Source organism: Arachis stenosperma, chromosome 5 (assembly GCF_014773155.1).
Source record: "Arachis stenosperma cultivar V10309 chromosome 5, arast.V10309.gnm1.PFL2, whole genome shotgun sequence".
NCBI classification, from domain to species: domain Eukaryota; kingdom Viridiplantae; phylum Streptophyta; class Magnoliopsida; order Fabales; family Fabaceae; genus Arachis; species Arachis stenosperma.
In genome coordinates, this window is record NC_080381.1 from 104,241,686 (window position 1) to 104,261,784 (window position 20,099).

General features: G+C 36.0%; 1 non-coding gene across 1 annotated transcript; it reads left to right on the plus strand.

Moving 5' to 3' along the window:
• The first annotated feature begins 19,728 nt into the window (after window positions 1–19,728).
• LOC130983807 (small nucleolar RNA R71) lies at window positions 19,729–19,832 on the plus strand. The gene has a single exon (XR_009087781.1). It is a non-coding gene; the product is annotated as a small nucleolar RNA R71 (small nucleolar RNA).
• Window positions 19,833–20,099: the final 267 nt, after the last annotated feature.

Consider the following 20,099-nt stretch of genomic DNA (forward strand, 5'->3'; position numbering starts at 1 on the left):
GAATCCAACAGCATCAGTAGTCCTTTTTCAGCCTGAGTCAGAATTTTGCTCAGCTCCCTCAATTTCAGCCAGAAAATACTTGAAATCACAGAAAAACACAAAAACTCATAGTAAAGTCCAGAAATATGATTTTTGCCTAAAAACTAATAAAAATATATTAAAAACTAACTAAAACATACTAAAAACTACAGGAAATTACCCCCAAAAAGCGTATAAAATATCCGCTCATCAACTCTCTTTTTGGATTCTCTTCTGTATTGCTTGGGAGAGTACTAGGAGGGGTTTTAGTGACTCTTTTACTCATCTGGCCCACTTGTGCCTCCAAATTTCTAGTGGAGGACCTTGTTTCACTCACGAAACTTAGAGTGGCCTTGGATAGATCAGAGACTATGTTTGCTAAGCTAGAGGAGCTCTGCTCAGAATTCTCTGTCTGTTGCTGAGAGGATGATGGAAAAGGCTTGCTATTGCTAAACCTGTTTCTTCCACCAATATTAAAGCCTTTTGAGGCTTTTGTTGATCCTTCCATGAGAAATTTGGATGATTTCTCCATGAGGGATTATAGGTGTTTCCATAGGCTGCACCCATGTAATTCACCTCTGCCATTGCAGGGTTCTCAAGATCATAAGCTTCTTCTTCAGAAGATGCTTCTTTAATACTGTTGGATGCATTTTGCAAACCATTCAGACTCTGAGAAATCATATTAACTTGCTGAGTCAACATTTTGTTCTGAGCCAATATGGTGTTCAGAGCATCTATTTCAAGAACTCCCTTCCTCTGAGGCGTTCCATTACTCATAGGATTCCTTTCAGAGGTGTACATGAACTCGTTATTTGCAACCATTTCAATGAGTTCCTGAGCTTCCGCAGGCATTTTCTTCAGGTGAATAGATCCACCTGCAGAATGGTCCGATGACATCTTAGACAATTCAGACAGACCATCATAGAATATATCCAAGATGGTCCATTCTGAAAACATGTCAGAAAGACATTTTTTGGTCAGTTGCTTATATCTTTCCCAAGCTTCATAGAGGGATTCACCTTCTTTCTGCCTGAAGGTTTGAACATCCACTTTAAACTTGCTCAGCTTTAGAGAAGGAAAGAATTTAGCTAAGAAAGCCGTGACCAGCTTATCCCAAGAGTTTAGGCTATCTCTAGGTTGAGAGTCCAACCATGTTCTAGCTCTGTCTCTTACAGCAAAAGGGAAAAAGCATAAGCTTATAGACCTCGGGATCAACTCCATTTGTCTTAACAGTATCATAAATATGCAAGAATTCAGTTAAGAATTGAAAAGGATCTTTTGATGGAAGTCCATGAAACTTGCAATTCAGTTAAGCTCAAAATTGTTTGCTCTAATGGCAGGAAAAAGTAGTTATGTAGTTTTGAAAAAGATAAGGAATAGTAAAACAAACAAAAAGTCAATTAGTTAATTGAAAATGATTTAAAAATCAATTTTGAAAAGATAAGAAGTTAGAAAAGATTTTGAAATTAAAGTTTGAAAAAGATATGATTTGAAAAAGATATATTTGAAAATATATGATTGAAAAGATATGATTAAAAAAGATATGATTGAAATTTATTTTGAAAAAGATTTGAAAAATGAAATTAAAAAGATTTGATTTTTAAAATTAAAGTTGATGACTTGACTAACAAGAAACTAAAAGATCTGATTTTAAAATTTAAAGATAGAACCTTTCTTAACAGGAAAGTAACAACTTGAAAGTTTTTGAACCAAAAGATTAAATGTTAGCAAGATTTTCGAAAATTATGAAAAAAATACGAAAAAGATTTTGAAAATCATTTTTTTAATTTTCGAAAATATTAAGAAAAAAATGAAAAAGATTTGATTTTTGAAAAAGATTTTGAAAATATAAATTTTTGAAATTGAAATCTTGACATGACTAAGAAGAAACAACTTATTTTAAAATTTTTTTTGACTAAGTCAACCCAAAGATTTCGAAATTCATGAGTAAAATAAGGAAAAGATATTTTTTTTGATTTTTTTGAATTTAATGAGGAAAGAGGAAAACCACAAAATGACTCAACACATAAAAATTTTGGATTAAAACAAATGATGCATGCAAGAACACTATGAATGTCAAGATGAACACCAAGAACACTTTGAAGATCATGATGAACATCAAGAACTTATTTTTGAAAAATTTTCAAGAAAAGAAAAACATGCAAGACACCAAACTTAGAGATTTTTCATGTTTAGACACTATGAATTCAAAAATGCATATGAAAAAATAACAAAAGACACAAAACAAGAAAATATGAAGATCAAACAAGGAGACTCATTAAGAACAACTTGAAGATCATGAAGAATGCAATGCATGAATTTTCAAAAATTTTTTTTAGAAAAATTAAAACATGCAATTGACACCAAACTTATAACTTCACACTAGACTCAAACAAGAAACACAAAATATTTTTGATTTTATGATTTTCTTAATTTTTTTTATTTTTCGAAAATTTTTTTGGAAAAACGAAAAAGAAGAGAAAAATTTTTGAAAGATTTTTGAAAACTTTTTGAAAATAAAATAAAGATTAAAACAAGAAGGAAATTACCTAATCTGAGTAACAAGATGAACCGTCAGTTATCCAAACTCGAACAATCCCCGACAACGGCGCCAAAAACTTGGTGCACGAAATTGTGATCTCAATGGTGCCAACAACTTGGAACGCACAATTGTAATCTCAACTCTGTTTCACAACTTCGCACAACTAACCAGCAAGTGCACTGGGTCGTCCAAGTAATAAACCTTACGTGAGTAAGGGTCGATCCCACGAAGATTGTCGGCTTAAAGCAAGCTATGGTCATCTTGTAAATCTCAGTCAGGCGGATTCAAATGGTTATAGAGTTTTGATAATTAAAAGATAAATAAACATAAAATAAAGATAGACATACTTATGTAATTCATTGGTGGGAATTTCAGATAAGCGTATGGAGATGCGTTATTCCTTTTGAATCTCTGCTTTCCTACTGTCTTCATCCAATCCTTCATACTCCTTTCTATGGCAAGCTGTATGTTCGGATATCACCGTTGTCAATGGCTACCTCCCGTCCTCTCAGTGAAAATGGTCCACCTACATGTTACGTAGGGCTAATCATCTGTCGGTTCTTGCTTGTGTTGGAATAGGATCCAGTGATTATTTTGCGTCTGTGACTACGCCCAACAGTCATGAGTTTGAAGCTCGTCACAGTCATCCCATCCCAGATCTTACTCGGAATACCACAGACAAGGTTTAGACTTTACAGATCTCAAGAATGCTGCCAATTGGTTCTAGCTTATACCACGAAGAGTCTGATCTCAAGGAATTGAAGGCTCTGTTGTCAAGAGAGGCAATCAAACGCATGGATCAGAAATCCAAGAAATACACACTCAAGCTATTGCAGATAGAACGAAAGTCGTTGTCAGGCACGCGTTCATAGGTGAGAATGATAATGAGTGTCAAGGATCATCACATTCATCAGGTTGAAGTGCAAGTGAAAATCTTAGAATAAGAATAAGCTTGAATTGAAAAGAAGAACAATAATACTTTGCATCAATACTCGAGGAACAGCAGAGCTCCACACCTTAATCTATGGTGTGTAGAAACTCCACCTTTGAAAATACATAAGTGAAAATAGTGTAGGCATGGCCGTGAGGCCATCCCCCAATGTCTAAGGAAAAATGTTCCAAAGATGATAAGATAATCCAAAAATGTCAAAAGTCCAAAGATATGAGTACAATAGTAAAAAGTTCAATTTATACTAAACTAGTTACTAGGGTTACAGAAATAAGTAAAAGATGCAGAAATCCACTTCCGGGCCCACTTGGTGTGTGCTTGGACTGAGCATTGAAGCTTTCACATGTAGAGACTTCTCTTGGAGTTAAACGCTAGTTTGCAGCCTGTTTTGGGCGTTTAACTCTAGCTTGTAACCTATTTCTGGCGTTTTACGCCGGAATATGGCAGGAAGTTGGCATTTGAACGCCAGTTTGCGTTATCAAAACTCGAGAAAAGTATAGACTATTATATATTGCTGGAAAGCCTTGGATGTGTACTTTTTAACGCAGTTGAGAGCGCGCCATTTGGGTTTCTGTATCTCCAAAAAATGCACTTCGAGTGCAGAGAGATCAAAATCCAACAGCATCAGCAGTCCTTTTTCAGCCTCTGAATCAGATTTTTGCTCAGGTCCCTTAATTTCTGCCAGAAAATACCTGAAATCATAGAAAAACACACAAACTCATAGTAAAGTCCAAAAATGTGAATTTTGCTTAAAAACTAATAAAAATATACTAAAAAGTAGCTAGATCCTACTAAAAACTATCTAAAAACAATGCCAAAAAGCGTATAAATTATCCGCTCATCAGTAACAATCCTTTTCTTTTCAACACCCATAATTTTGATTTTTCTTTTGTTAATTATGATAATTTGCATGGTTAGTTTTTTGTTTTGGTTCACTTTTTGCATGATAGTTGTTCTTTTTAGGACTATTTGGTTAGGGTGATGACTTCTTTTCTAAGGAATTGTTTTTAGGGCACCCTACCAATTTGGAAAATTTTTTGTGTTAAACATGCTTGAAGAATGTATTCTGGAACATACAAGCCAGTGATAAGAACATACAAGCCAGTGAGTTTTGAGCCTAATTGCGTGGTTACATCATATAACCACTAGTTTCCTTCTTGTGTGCGATTATTCTCTTTCTGTGATTGTAATCTTTGGTTTGTTTGATTCTTTATGTCTATTATTCTATGTGTACATGAATTTATATGATTGAGGCCATCATTTTATTTATCTCACTTACCCAAATAGCCTACCTTTCATTAACTATTGTTAGCCAATTTTGAGCTTATTTTAATTCCCCCTTTGTTCTTAATTTTAGCACATTACAAGCCTTTAAGCAAAAAATAATAACTGTCCTTTATTTGGATCTTTGATTAGCTTAGGCTAGTGGGTGTGTGTATCATTCAAGTGTGGGAAAGCTTGGGACATTGGTTGAGGTAAAGGTGTGTTTTAAGTTTTTCATTAAAGACATTGGAAAATGGGTACATACTCATGTATGAATTGTGTTAAAACCATATGCATTGATACCTTTGTATGTACGTACATCAAAAAGAAAAAATAAAGAAAGAAAGAAAAGTAATAAAACGGGGACAAAATGTCCCAAAGTAAAGTTCAATAAAAATCGATGCATGTGTGTGGTGATCAAAAGAGAATACATGAGTGTGTGAAAAAGTGAAGATTGGGTAGTTAGATTAGCTTTGAAACTGTATATGTTGTCATAGGTTAGGTGGGAAGCCTAAGTTAATCAAAGATTCAAACTCCAAGCTCACTTGACCATATGCATCCTACCTTGACCCTATCCCCATTCCAACCTATGGAAACATCTCATGATATATGTATGCATGCATTGGATAATTGTTGATTGTTAGATGAAAAATAAATCTTGGAAAGCATGATTAAGGGAGAATTGAGTGGTCAACCCTACCACTAGAGCGACTAGAGCGGATACAGATCCAGTGAGGGTTTGATGCTCAACTTCTTGTTCCCGGCTTTCACAAGCTTTCTTCATGCAAGTTATGTTTACTCCACTTTGATGCTTGAATTGGTAGAGTTCTTGAACTATTTTGCCATTTTGGCCCTATGTGCTCATACATGTACTTGGAAGTTTATTCACTCTTAACCAAGTAGATAGAAGCATTCACATTAGTTGCATTCATATAGGTACATTGCATTGCATAAACCTCACTCTCCTATGATTCTTTGGTCTTTTAATCTCTTTTAGCATGAGGACATGCTTGGTTTATGTGTAGGGAGGTTTGATAAACCCTAACTTTATGGTTTATCTTGTGTAGAATTTGGGGGGTTTATCAACATTCTTTCACACTTATTCATATAAAATGCAAGGTTTTGTGTCTCCTTCCCAATTTTGCTTCATGATTGAAAACATGCTTCTTTGATCTTAAATATGCTATATTTTAAACCTCTTCTATTTCCATTCGATGTCGTGATGTGTCTATTAAGTGATTTTAGAGTTTATAGGGCAAGAGTGGCATAGAAGAGAGGAAGGAAGCATGCACAAGTGAAAGGAGCATGAAGAATGAAGGTTAATGATGAATGTGTGAATTATTGTTGTTGATGAGGGTTTGTTGATATGGTTGATGATTGATGATGAATATTGATGTTGTTGGTAATTTAAAGGTGAGTGTTGAGATTGTTGCTAAACGAAGTGGGTTTTGAAGTTAGGATGATGATAAATTGATGTTTGGATTGATGAATGTTGAAGGAGTTGATAAATTGAGATATTAAATGTTAGATGTGGTATAGTTGAATAATGATGGAAATGGTTAGTAGTCATATTGATATTAATAAGGTAAATGGAAATTTGGAAAATGTGAATTAGGTTGGATTTAGACTTGTTGAATGGTTTAGAAGGTTACGTGATTGAGAATGTGGTTGAAGTACTGTTTGGTATGAATTTTGGGTTTCTTTGGTATGGTTGAAAAGTGATTGAGTTGGTTTTTGGATTAGGAGTTGGTTAAATTTGAATTTTTAGTGTTTTTGGTAAAAACAGATTTTTGGTAAAAACATATTTTTTGTGAACTTTAACGGATCATAACTCAAGCCTCAATTTTCAAATTTTGTTGAAATTTGCTTTAAATTAAAGTTCATTAAGAACTCTTTAAATTGTTATAAAGTTTGTAAAAATTGGAATTTTGTAGAGGAAGTTATGATCATTCAAAGTTGGGTGTCAAAATCTGAAATTCTGCAAAGTTGAAAAATTTTGTGATTTCTGGTATGTGTACACGCACACCCCTGATAATTTTTAAACCTGTGCACACGCACAGCCTTGTGTGTACGCACACACAGGGGAAGGCTGTCTATTTAGAGCGCTAGCACAACCTGTGCTCGCACATAACGAATGAAGTTTTACAACTTATGTGCACGCACACGTTGGGAGGTGCACTCTGTAGAGGGCGTTCGCACGCCTTGTGCGAATGAATAGAGTTGAAATTTTTACTACCTGTGCGTACACGCACCTCTATTCGTACGCACACATTTGAAAACTTTCCTGGGGCGTGCGCACGCACACCCCTGTGTGTATGCACATACCCTGTTTTTCAACTAAAACTTTGTTTTTAAACTATTTCACCTTTCCAACAAGCTTGTATACTTCTGTGACACATAATTAACACTCTTGGGTTTATTTTCGGGCATTAAAACATGGGAAATGTGCTAGGAGGTTTGATTTGGTATTATGCTAAAAAGTTAGAGAATGGAGCCTTAGGTTTCTGGTGTACTGAGGATGGGTTTGGTGGAGTGCGAAAGAAGAATGGTATATGAATTGAGAAATTGACAAACTAGTGAGTTCGGGATGGAAAGTTATGAATTGATGATGGTTGTGGTGAGTGAAAACTTGGAAATGAATGATTATGGTTGATGGAATGAGTATGAGTGGAAGGGTGCTATAAGCAGTGGCCTCTGAGATTGAATATGTGATTATGATATGTATTGTGCTCCATCATAGGGGCTGTGGCAGTCTCCCGCCTACGTTTGGATGTGAGGCTTGAAGCTGGGCTTCTCACTCATGTTTATCGCTCAAAAGGAAGGTGGTAGGGCTCTCTCCCTCGGAATGTTTTTCCCTCTGAAAGGAGAAGGTGGTAGGGCACTTATCTCTCGGAATTTTTCCTCCTGAGCATGAGTTTCTCTCTGGTTATAAGGTGGTAGAGCACTAACATACGTAATCATGCGGCATCCAGAGGAAGGTGGTAGGGCACTTATCCCTCGAAATTATTCCTCCTGACTATGCACAACAGAGAGACTAATCTGGGAGTTACCGTCCGGATTTTGTGTCGGGTTTGGCACTATAACTGACATGTGATATCACAGCCAATAGGACAGGCATTCATCATATGCATCTTCTATATGCTTGCTTGCTTTGTTTACTTGAGCTTGCTTAATTGTATAACATGTCTACTTGCTTCTTAAATTACTTGTTATATATATGAATACTATCTGTACTTTCCTTGCTTGCATTATCTGTGGTTGTTCGGTGTTGAGTAGGTTAGGTAGGCAGCGGCGATGGGATCGCACGGAGGGTAGGTTGGTGAAGGCTGTGGGACATCGGTGACTAGTTTTAGATAGAAATCCCCTAAGTTTAGATACGTTTATTTATTGGTTACAGTTTAAGTTATTTATTTCATTTAAGCTTGAATATCTGTTTAGTATGAAGTGCTAGGATTGCCTTTGGTGTCCCGGGGTCTTACATCTTACATTACTGGGTACTGTTACCATACTGAGAACCTCCGGTTGTTGTTGTTTTACAGATGCAGGTTGGAACCTACCTAAGTGAGTTGCTTGATGGTAGCAGAGCAGAGGATCTTATTCTATCTTGTTGTCATTTTGGTTATTTTGGATTTGTACTCTCACTTTTATTTTTACTTTTGTCTAGAGGCTTATTAGAGATGAAAACTTGTATAAACCGTTTTAAATCTTCAGATTTCTATATTGTCTGTATATGGCTAGCCGGCTTAAACTCCACGAGTCGTGGCTAGATTCTTATGCTATTATACTTTATGTTTTGTTATATTATATCTATATCTTATGTGTTAAGTTGGTAGCTTCGTGAGTACGTTTTGCGCTTCTCAAATCCTGTTTTTGAGTTTATTTTCGTCATTGAGCTTCTAAAAATATTATTCCTTATATATATATTTATGTATGAACCTTTGAATTGTCATAACCCTTGATTAATCTTTGCTTTATGGCATGAGGTAAAGCTTAGGGTAATTAGGGTGTTACACACCAAATCGCTCCAAGTAATACCATGATGAGTGGATATCATTCCTACAAGAATTAAAGGATTGAGCAAGCAACTTTCAATCAAATCTCTAATTAGATCAACAAACTTTTGTAGTGGATGAGATCTAAAAATAGTAATGTAAAGTGTGAATGGATGCTTATGAATGATTTAAGAGACAAACAATGAATAGAGATGTTAAGGTTTTGGAGATGTTTAATTTTCATAAAAGAAATTGTTCATGTTTATTTACTTTGACTGATGCAAGATACTTTCACGACAAATCATATATAATCAAACCCTAATCTCTTGGCAATTCAATTCTCTTTATCTTATTTAATCACCGATTCCTTGCTCAATTAATTAAGAAAAAAGAGGTTAAGCTAGCACAATTCTGATTTAAAGTCGCACAGCCTTTCAAAAGCTATCCCTAGTCAGTTTGAAAAAGTATGAGAATGAGTTTCAAGCTAATCCAATATTAAATGTCCCATGATAATAAAGGAATCAAGGACAGAGTTAGAATATTTTTCAATATTTCTAATCATTAAGAATAAGAACGAAATTCAATTCTTGAAAAAGTATCAATACATTAATCAAAATAAAATAAACAATCAAATTACCAATCCATAAAATCAAATAGATCTCCTAACTATAACAAAAGAGAATTAGTGACTCATGATAAAAAAAAAAGATAAACTAAAACTAATGAATACGAGATGCTGGATGATCAATGAACCGTCGTTCACTTATTTATAATCTAAATCCTAACTTTAAAATTTAAACTAAAACTAACTCTTATATTCTCGAAGAATAAGATAACTAAAACAACAATTCAAATTAAACTAAAACTATAACTAACTATTATCTTCTTGAAGAAGCTAACTATAACTAATTGCTTTTAAATCATTTAAATCTGTGGAGTGTGTGGGCCGAATTAAAATGTCATAGATGAGATTTTTGGACACTGGAGTTGAACTTGGACATTGGGCGTCGGGCTTCAAATTTGGCGTTGGGCTTTGATTGCTTGGGCATTGGGCACCTAGTTCTTTGGCATTTTTAGGGGATTGACACTAACATCTGGCGTTGAGCGCCAATGCATTTTGAACCATGGGTGTCAAGAGGTAGTCTTATTTTTCTTCGAATGCGTTGGGCGCCAAGGTTGGCGCTTGGCGTTGGACCCTTGGGAGGTGGAAACTTTGTGGTGCTGAACATCCAAACTTGGCGTTAGGCACTGACGAACGGAGTTTTATTGGTAAAGAAATTTAAAAATATAATCGCGTTGTAAGTATAGCTTCTAAACCAACAGAGAATCCTTTCGTACAAAAGTTTTGTTTGTCACTTAAGCAAACCCAATAAAAATAAATAACCGAAGTATTCAAACCTCGGGTCGTCTTCTCAAGGAATTGCAGGGAAGTATGATTTATTATTGGTTATGGAAAAAGATATATTTTATTTTGGGCTTTTAGAAATAAGGAACAAGTAATTTAAATGAAAAGAAAAATAAATTAATTATAAAATCTCTTGGCAAGGTATAAGAATTGGAAATCATATCCTAGTTATCCTTATCAGGTGTGATGAGAATTGGATTTTGCTCCCACTTGGTCAACCTCTAACCATGAAGGTATGTTAAGTAGATAAATCAATTTGATTCCTTAATTCCTAGTCAATTCCTAAGAAAAGACTAGAGTTAGGGTAATTCAAATCAATCAGTGAAGAATTTCAATTTTCAATCATCAGCTGAGTTTGATAACTCAAGTGTCACCAATTATTCAACCAAAGCTAAGAGTGTAAAAAGCTAATTTAAAATCATAAATATGAAATACCTCAAATTTTATCAAATAGAAAATCAATCTAAACATAAAGAGTACATAAACCAAATTGAGAGAATAAATAAAAGGAACATTGAACCTGTAATTTGAAAAGAAGTAACCTAAACATAATAGAAATCCTAAATCCTAATCCTAAGAGAGGGGAAAGAACTTCTCTCTCTAAAAACTACATCTAATCCTCAAATTGTGAATGAATGTATGTTTCTTTTGAATGGATGCATTCCCCCACTTTATAGCCTCTAATATGTATTTTCTGGGTTGAGAACTGAGCCAGAAATAGCCTAGAAATCGCTGATTGCGAATTCTGTCACGCTGATTTTTGTCACTGTGATGCGTCCGTGTTAAGCACGCGTTTGCGTCACCTATCTGTATGGCCACTATAGCAAATTATATATCATTTCGAAGCCCGAGATGTTTGTTTTCTAACGCAACTAGAACTGTCTCATTTGGACCTCTGTAGCTCAAGTTATGATCGATTTAGTGCGAGAGGGTCAGGTTGACAGCTTTGCAGTTCCTTCAATTTCTTGTATTCCTTCCACTTTTGCATGCTTCCTTTCCGTTCTCCAAGCCATTTCTGCCCTGTAATCTCTGAAATCACTTAACACACATATCAAGACATCAAATGGTAATAAGAGAGGATTAATAATTAGCAAATTTAAGGCCAAAGAGGTATATTTTCAATCAAAGCACATAATTAGGAAGGAAAATGTAAAACATGCAATTAGTATGAATAACTGTGCAAAGATTTGATAAAAACCACTCAATTGAGTACAAGATAGACCATAAAACAGTGGATTATCAACCTCCCCACACTTAAACATTAGCATGTCCTCATGCTAAGCTCAAGAGAACTTTGAGTGGAGGGGAATGGTAGAATGTATGAAATGCAACCTATCTATATGAATGCAACTACATGCAAAAAATGATTCTACCTACTTGGTGAAAATTAAATAAATTTTCAAGAACAAATATGAACTGGATTTTACTAACTCAAATCACAAAATAAAGTACAAGTAAACTTGCAGAAGAAAATAGCTCATGAAAGTCGAGAACAAAGAACCGAGCATCGAACCCTCACTTGAAGTGTATGCACTCTAATCGCTCAGGTGTTTAAGGTTCGACCTCTCAATTCTCTACTGACCTTGCTTTCTAAGGCTTGCTTTTCATCTAACAATCAACAAAAATTTTAATGCCCAAAATACACATATCAAGAGATCTTTTAAGGGTTGTAATGGGGTTAGGGTCAAGGTAGGATTGTATTTGGTTAAGTGGACTAAAATCTGAATCATTAATCAACCTAAACTTCCCACCTAACTTAAGACAATCCATGTAATTACAATGCAAGATTTAACTGCCCATTAACTATGTTTACCACACATTCATGCATCCTAAATTTAAGTACAACTCATATACATTGATATTATTACTTAACTTCGGGGCATTTTGTCTCCTTTTTTTATTATTATTTTTTTCTTTTCTTTTTCTCTCCTTTTTTTTATTTCTCTTTTTTTTCTTTTCTTAATCTATAATTTTTTTTTGAATGCATACGATTAAGATATTGAATGCAAGAATACATGCTCAACTATTGTTTTGCACATTTTCACAAGAATATACAACACCCAATTCACAAACCAAATGTTTTCAATCCCAATTTTCCACACTTAAATCATGAACACTTTCACTAGTCTAAGCTAACCAAGGATTCAAATTAAGGACATTATTGTTTTTCACTTAGAGTTAATGATGTGCTAAAATAAAGAACTAAGGGGTAAAATAGGCTCAACATTGGTTTGCAAAGGATAATGAAAGGGTAAGGCCATATGGGTATGTAAGCTAAGTGAAACAAGGCCTCAATCATATAAGTATATGCATACATTAAACCATGGAAATATAGAATCAAGAAAGATATAGATCACAATTTTAGAGAGAACAACACACACCAAAAATAAAATATATTGGTTGGTAAAATGCAACCAATCAAATAGGCTTAAAATCTCACAGGTTTTGTGTGTTTGAGCTCTAAACCATGTTCCAAAATAATATTTCTTCAAACAAGTTTTTCAAAAGTTTTAATTCATATTAGTGAAATGCTATAAAAAGTTTCTTGAAAAAGAAAATATTACTTCAACCAAGTGGTAAAATATGCACAAAAATCAAACAAACATGCAAATGTAACAACTAATTTAACAAAGAAAATTAAGCATTGGTGTTAAAATATGAAGTAACTAACCCATCAACGTCGGTATCGACCTCCCCACACTTAAAGATTGCACCATCCTCGATGCATGCTAAGATGTGCAAGTGGATGGGTGGCTCCAACTGATGCTTTTCTCCAAGGATTGTGCAGATGGACTTGTTTGTCCCCCCATTTAGAGGGTTCTCCTTTCCCCTCCTCGGTGGCCATCCTGAAAGAAGAGAAAAAGAAGAACAGGAACCCAAAAACAATTATAGAAAACAAATAAAATATGAGTGGGTAATGCCAAATAATAAGGGTCTCAATTACATGGTAGCTACAACATGCAAGAGAGAAGACATTAGGAGCAAATGACATATCAATAGTGCAAGAATTGCAACAAAAGAGGAAAAGTTAGTAGATAATGAAAGACAATATAAATTCATGTCAATGCAAAATGAATACAGGGATCATAAAAGATTGACATTGACAAAAAAATAATATCATCCAACATTGTAAAACAAGTTACTAAGAACCAAAATAATACTAGAAAAGATACAACAGTTGAATAAGAAAATTTAACACCAATGGAAAAATAATAAATTTAGAAAAGAAAATAAAAATATGCACACAATTAAAATGCAATGAATGAAAGTATGTAAATATAATAGGAAAAATAGAATGAAAGAGAATAAGGATGAGAAATAATGAAGAAGAAGAAATTAAGAAAAGAGAAAGGAAGAAGGAGAAAGGAGAGAAGAAAAAAGAAAGAAGAAAGAATTAGGATTGGGGGATAAAAGATAGATTTTTTGTTTTTTTGGTGCTGATCTGGATAAGCTGTGTGGCACAGGCGACGCGGACGCGTGGGTCATGTCATCGCGTGAGTTGCGTTAATTTTAAGTGACGTAGACGCGTCCGTCACGCGGATGCGTTCGTCATGCGGACGCGTGACTTGATTTGTGCCAGTGGCGCGAGAGTAGTGATGCGCATAAACTTGTTATGCTACGATTTTAGGAAATTGCACGAACGGCAAAATTCCTTCCGGCAAGTGCACCGGTTATCGTCAAGTAAAAACTCACAATAGAGTGAGGTCGAATCCCACAAGGATTGGTTGAATGAGCAATTCGAATTAGAAGTTTGTTTAGTTGAGCGGAATCAACTTTTGGATGTGAATTGCATAAAGTAAATGTGGCAGGAAACGTAAATTGCAAGGAATTGAAATTGCATAAACTTAAATTGCGAGAATTAAGGTGCGAGAAAGTAAATTGCTGAAATTAAAAGGGAATTGGGGTGATTGCATGAATTGAAATTTTCAGAATGTAAATAGAAAGTGTAGATCAGAAAGAGGGGTTCATTGGGGTCAGGAGATATTGAAATCTCCGAATCAAAACATTTTCATCTCTTCCTCAACCAATGCATTCATTGAATCTTGCTTGGCAATCTTATATGATTGGATCCCAATTCCTTGGCTCACCAATTCTCTCTAAAAACAAACAAATTCCCAATCCCTTGGTTTAAATGTTCATAAGAAGAGATGATGCTCGATCACTGATTATACCACACAGTTTCATGAACCACAATTTGGTAGGATTACATGTCACAATATCCATCCAAACCCCAATCCAATTCACTGTGAGAAAGCTTCTCTAGCATGAATCCATCATTCCTTTCCCAAGGTTCCGAAGGATTCCAATTATGGGTAGTTTCTTTCCCAAGACAACTACCCAGTCGAATTAGATCGAGAAGCTTTCTAACAAAATTCAAGAGAAAAGATTGAAGAAGAAGATAAAAACTATTATTGATTCATTGAATTACAATAGAGCTCCCTAACCCAATGAAAGGGGTTTAGTGAGTCATAGCTCTGAATTCAATTACAAAGTATGAAAAATAGCAAAATGATCAAAAGTTCCAAAGTGTCAAAAGGTTTTTAACTAACTTCAATTCTATCCTATTTATACACTTTCTAAATTGAGCTTCTGTTGAGTTTCTTGGGCTTTGAGGCTTTTTCTTGATTTCCTTTTGTTTTGGGTTTATGATCCATAACCCTGATGAGGCTGTGATCCAATTCTGTAACATTCATTGAGCAAATTTAGTAATAAACAAGTAATGACACAAGACTCAACAAATTGAAGTTCCAGACTCATCAATTCTTCCGGCCCAATCCCATAAACCATGATATTCAATTGGGTTTCATACCATAATACGTTTAAGTTAATATTTGTGCTCAAATGCTAACATAAACTTCAATATATTTGGCCCAGAAACCCTTTCAAAAGGTGGCGTTTAAGTTGAAGTTTAAGTTTTAGTTTAAGGTTAAACTGAAACTTAAACGTGGAATTGGAAGAAAGCAACCCAGGAGTGTAAAATGTCGAACACGTTTAAGCTTCAGTTTAAGGTTAAACTGAAGCTTAAACGTGGAAATGAAGAAAACAACCCTGGAGGAGCAATTGGGTCGAACACGTTTAACCTCCAGTTTAAGGTTAAACTGGAGGTTAAACGTGGAAAATGAGAAAGCAACCCTGGAGGAGAGAAATAGTCGAACACGTTTAACCTCCAGTTTAAGGTTAAACTGGAGGTTAAACGTGGAAATGCTCCTGGTGCCTCTCTTGCTTCTGGCGTTTAACCTCCAGTTTAAGGTTAAACTGGAGGTTAAACGTGGAATTGCTCCTTGGTGAGAAAAAGTGTCGAACACGTTTAACCTCCAGTTTAAGGTTAAACTGGAGGTTAAACGTGGAAATGCTCCTTTAGTTCAATTCTCATTCTGGCGTTTAACCTCCAGTTTAAGGTTAAACTGGAGGTTAAACGTGGAAATGCTTCTTAGTGCCTTTCTCATTCTGGCGTTTAAGCTCCAGTTTAGGCTTAAACTGGAGCTTAAACTCCACATTTGATATTCAAGCTTCTTTTATTGATTTTGTTGCTTCCTTGCCTAGCCTCTTCTTCCCTGAAATCATCCAAACAATTGCATCAAAGTCTTGCAAAATTTCATGAGAAATCATCCATTCATAGCATTCAAGTAATATAACTAAAAACTCATGGAATTTGCATCAAAATCATACTGTTTGGATGGTTCATTGCTTTGTTGTTCATTTAACCATTCTTGGTTATTTTAAGCTCAAGAAAATGCATAAAACAACTAAAACTAACAGAAAAATGCTAGTAAAACTAGCCTAAGATGCCTTGGCATCACAACACTAAACTTAATACTTGCTTGTCCCTAAGCAAGTCCTGAGTTAATTGAGAAGAAAGTATGAAACAGAAAGCAATTACATTGGCTATATTAGCAAGCATTTGAAGTTCATCAGAAGGGTTTTATGCAGAAAGTTGCAGCATCACTTTTTCATTCTTATCAGGGAGGATTATCACTTTTTCATTGCATCCATCAAACACTGCTATGGCCTCTTGTTATTCTTATGTCCTTGGCACTTTTTTTTTCTTTGTTTTTCTTTTTCTTAGAGCTCCTTTGTTCCTTGTTTGCTCTGTGTCATGTGTTGCACAAGCCTTTGGCATTTTCTTTTTCTTATCAGTGCAGTACACATATCCACTACAGGCATTTTAGTACACATTTCTTTTTGAGACATTGGTGCCCAGCACCTCTTTGTGTAACTAAATGTTTTGTAGCTAGGTTGCTCTTGATAATGGACTTTTGGTTGATAATCCCGGGTTAGTTAACCCAAGTTACCAAGTGTTGAAACACTCCACAGAACCTATTCATCCAAGCAGATCCTAGTACATAAACACCACAGGCATATGTCTCAAAAGTTCAAACCATTGGTGCCTAGCTTTATTTTCTTAATTCTTTTGCTTTTTGGTTGCCCTTTTTCAGTGGCTTTTCTTCTTCTTTTTCTTTCTTTTTCATGGCCAAAGACATTTATTCATCAAGATCCATAGACAGTATTCAACTTCTACACAAAAAATGATAATTCTACACTCAATTTCCAGTGAGCTAACTAAACAATCAAGCATGCATACCACCACTTAATTCTACTTGATTTGTCACTAATTAAGCCAAGTTACTTTTGTTCAAACTTTTCTTTTAATTTTTGGAAACAGAACAAGCATGGCAAGCATTTGTTTAAGAAGGTGGAGTTATATCCAAACATTTAGGCATTCACTTTATTCAAAGCAATAAACAGACAAACATACTAAAAACTTCACATTCCAGAAAGATTCAACAATTTCAGTTTAAACCAGAACAAGCATGCTTTTGTTTGCCTTTTAAAGAAAGGTCAAGGAACAACACCACCTTGTGAAATTTCTTGTTTTCTCTTTGTTGCCAGGAAACAATTTGATTTCTCCTTCTTCTACTAGTTGTTGCATCATGTTCTTTCTAAGATCCTTGTTTCCTTTCCTGCAAAGAGTGATGAAGTTGCTTGTTTCTCAAGCACTTGAATGGTTAGCTCACTATATATGGGCAAGTGTCTGAGTCTTAAGTTGGTGTGTGAACACCAAACTTAGTCTCCTACTTACTCCTCTGCTCTTTGAATCCTTGAATTCTCCTTGGAATGAAGTTGCTGCTAAGGATTTTAAGCATTTCTGTGATTGCTTAGAATGGTTGTTCCTTTCATATAATTCAAAGGTTGTTGTGTTCAGTTAATCTGTATGGTGGAACACCAAACTTAGAGTCACACATTCCACTTTGAATTATTGATCCACAAATTCATTGTTTGGTGTGAAACACCAAACTTAATTCTTTGCAATGCACAGAGACTACTTCACCTTTTTATTGAAACAAATAAAAGAAACAGTAAAGGAGTATTACCTCAGGTTAGGTTGCCTCCCAACAAGCGCTTCTTTAACGTCACTAGCTTGACGGTTGTCCCTTGTTAGGGTGGATTGTAGTGCTTGATGTCTTCTCCTCTTACTATGGAAACATCCCCATTTGATTCCTTCATGATTTCCAAATGTTCCATAGAAAGAACTTTCCTGATTGTGAACACTTGAGGGAGCTGGGAAGGAATGGGTTTGAGGCCAGGTGGGATTGGCAAATACTGACTTAGTATCACTTTATCTCCCGGAGAGAAACCTTCAGTGGGAATTTTCTTATTTCTCCACCCTCTTGGCAATTTCTTTACAATTCTTCCCTCTCTCTTGAGGATTTCGTCATTGACCCTTATGCTAGGAGGACCCTTTTGATCTGTTTCTATTGATTCTTGTGGCTTTAACTCTTGCAATTATTGTTTGCCTTCAAAGGGTTGTTTTAAAGTTTCAGCTGCTAGATTGCTTTCTTCCAAACACAGATGGCTACTATCATCCTTAGGCTTTTCAGGTTCTGGTTCAGGCTCAGATACAGGTTTGAAAACATGGAAAATGAGCTGTTCATCATGTATTCTCAAAATTAGCTCTCCTTGTTCTACATCTATGAGCGCTCTAGCAGTGGCTAGAAATGGCCTTCCCAAAATGATAGGGTGTAGGTAGCTTTCCTCCATGTCCAAAATGACAAAGTCTGTGGGGAAGAAATAATTTCCCACTTTCACCAGCACATTCTCAACTACCCCTTCAGCTTGCTTCTGAGTTTTGTCAGCCAGTTGTATGATTACATCAGTGGATCTCACCTCATTCAGTTGTAGCCTCCTCATAAGAGTCAGAGGCATCACATTTATGCTAGCTCCTAGATCACAGAATCCTCTGTCAATTTTTGTTTCTCCTATGATGCAGGGGATATGAAAACCTCCTGGGTCTGTTTTCTTAGAGACCGTATCCTTCTTGATGAGTGCACTGCATTCTTTGTTCATTATTACAGTTTGTCCTCCCTTCAAAACTCTTTTCTTGCTCAGCAATTCCTTCAAATACTTGATGTGTGTAGGCATCTGCTGGAGGATCTCAAGAAAGGGAATATTGATGTGGAGAGACTTAAATGTCTCTAAGAACCTTGAATATGTTTTCCCTTTTTCACCTCCTCCTAACCTTTGAGGAAATGGTGCTTTTGGTTGGTATGTTCCCAGCATGCCTTCCTTTTGCAATTCTTTGGCTTGCTCAGTTTCACTTTCCTGCTTAGCTTCTTCCACACCTTCTTTCAAGACTTCTGGCTCCTTTTCTGAGGGTCTGATTCCTTCTTCTTCTGAGACTTCCTTCAATATGGTGATGGCCTTGCATTCTTCCCATCTCACTCCCTTTTGTTCCCCCTTAGGATTCTTTTCAGTGTCACTAGGGAACACTGCAGTTGACTTGGGGGCCTGTTGAGATAGCTCTCCTACTCGAGACTCCATCCTCTTGATTTTTTCACCATGGTTCCTTAAGGTGGATCTCACATCTTCCCTAAAGCTTTTCAATTCGCTTATGTCCTGACCCATGTTTGCTAGTATTCCTTCTATCCTGTTTAATTGATCTTGAAATTGTTGGTTCGGATTGGATTGGGCAGGTTGGTTATTTTGGCCATGATATGGTGGTTGGGAGTAAGTGTTTTGTGTGGCTTGGTATGATCGTTGGTTGGAGTTTTGGTATGTGGAATTGTTATGTTGGTTGTGGTTGTAAGTTTTGTGGTTTTGTGGTTGGGTTTGCTGGTTTCCCCACCCAAAGTTTGGGTGGTTTTTCCATCCTGGGTTGTAAGTGTTGGAATGTGGATCATATGGTTGCCTTTGTTGATTTCCCACATAGTTGGCCTCTTCCCAATCACCTCCTTCAGTGCTTACTTCCTCTTGATCTTGTGTGTGTATTGCAGCCACTTGCTTTGTGTCTAATTTCCCGGTGAGCTCTGCTAGTTGCTTGGCAAACACCTTGTTTTGGACTAGAATTGTATCAACATGGTTCAGCTCCATGACTCCCTTAGTGTTGTGTCTCTCTAAAGCATAGTAGTATTCATTCTCAGCCACTGTCTCAATCACTTCAATGGCTTCTTCCACAGTCTTTTTCCTGTTCAATGAACCTCCTGATGAATGGTCTACAGCCTTCCTTGATTCATAAGAAAGTCCATCATAGAAAATATGCAATTGCACCCAGTCAGGGAACATGTTTGGTGGGCATTTCCTTGTCAACTCTTTGAACCTCTCCCATGCCTCGTAGAGCGTCTCACCATCTTGTTGTCTAAAAGTCTGAACCTCAGATCGAAGCCTATTGACCTTTTGTGGGGGGTAGAAACGTGCCAAAAACTTGCTCTCCACCTCATCCCAGGTTGTTAGGCTGTCCCTTGGGAATGATTCCAGCCACTTAGCTGCCTTGTCCCTAAGTGAAAATGGGAACAAGAGCAGTTTATAGGCATCTTCCTGGACTCCATTGGACTTCACAGTGTCGCAAATTCTCAGAAATTTGGTGAGATGTTGGTTTGGATCTTCATTAGCACTCCCACCAAATGAACAATGGTCCTCCACCAGTGATATTAG